Source organism: Manduca sexta, chromosome 13, assembly GCF_014839805.1.
Source record: "Manduca sexta isolate Smith_Timp_Sample1 chromosome 13, JHU_Msex_v1.0, whole genome shotgun sequence".
Classification (NCBI taxonomy): domain Eukaryota; kingdom Metazoa; phylum Arthropoda; class Insecta; order Lepidoptera; family Sphingidae; genus Manduca; species Manduca sexta.
The window spans coordinates 1,435,153-1,436,320 of record NC_051127.1 but is presented as its reverse complement, the minus strand read 5'-3'; the positions used below and the strand labels follow the sequence as shown (position 1 = coordinate 1,436,320).

Sequence of the window (1,168 nt, the reverse complement as noted above, 5' to 3'; positions counted from 1 at the left end):
ATGGAAAGAAATTAAACACAATAATGATTAATAAAGAGGTAGAGATATACTGGATTCAAATATAGAGCCATCTAACGGAAAACTCTTGAACTATAAACAGCTCTTATAGAGTAACGCTCTTGATAGAGCAAGTTTAAGAAGCACTTTTGTTATATACCGTATAATATTATGGAGGTGATTTAACAACATACTTAAATCAGAAAATATGTAGCGATATATAGATCACTTTTCTGCTCTACATTAACGAGTATAAGATAAATAAATACTTATTGTCTATTAAATAGTGATCTACAAGGAATGCGGTATTACTTTGGTAGATGATAATTTTATTCGTCGCTCGAATATACAGATGTCGCTGTACAATGCCACTGAATTTCTACATCGCGATGTTAAAATTCTCTGCCGATCAATGACTACCGTTGAGTAGCTCTACACCGGTATCGCTTCTCGGCCTTTTGGCTAAGATCAAAGTGTAGTATCTGTTCTTTTCAGCTTAATATCTGAAAGTTCCCACATTGTGGGACCAGTATATTAAACTGATTTTTGGAAGTTGACGGGATGTTAGGGGCTCGCTCCACTCCCGTCACGGGTCGGCCCGGCATTGCAGTGCCGCCGGGATTGGCCCAATTAATACTTGAAAATCTAGATTATCCTAGTAGTAACAGCTAAACAATAAGAATTCTAGAGAAGTTTTCTTACTTGCCCAGTCTTCAATAAAACTCCTTAAATAAAGCCGCTAATACAAGCTTTTCTATGCTATAATATCCCTCATCGCCAAAACCAATGAGGAAGCGACGTATATCGAGTATCGACTATTTTCACGCTCAAGAAACGTAAAATATAAATGTAGAAAGTAGATCATGTATGAATATAAACTTAATAATGTAATATAATTTATATAAACACTTGATCGCTGACTAAGCTGCCATGCCGGCGAGAACTCTTTCTTTACTAGCTTATCAAAGCGACAAGGACCGTCAAAGATAATATACTCGCTGAGCTATGCTCGCTTAACGGTCAGAATTCTTGCAGAGAATCCCATCGGACATTCTCTACTACACTGCGAGAAATCGCCTGTCGCACTCATACACTCGTATATATAGCCCAGCGACAAAACTATACACATTATACACACTCGCTTCTCGATGCTCGCTAACTCATTGTTTTA

General features: G+C 37.4%; 1 non-coding gene across 1 annotated transcript; it reads left to right on the top strand.

Annotated features, from left to right (window-relative positions):
- The first annotated feature begins 439 nt into the window (after positions 1-439).
- LOC115449924 lies at positions 440-632 on the top strand. The gene has a single exon (XR_003939228.1). It is a non-coding gene; the product is annotated as a U2 spliceosomal RNA (small nuclear RNA).
- Positions 633-1,168: the final 536 nt, after the last annotated feature.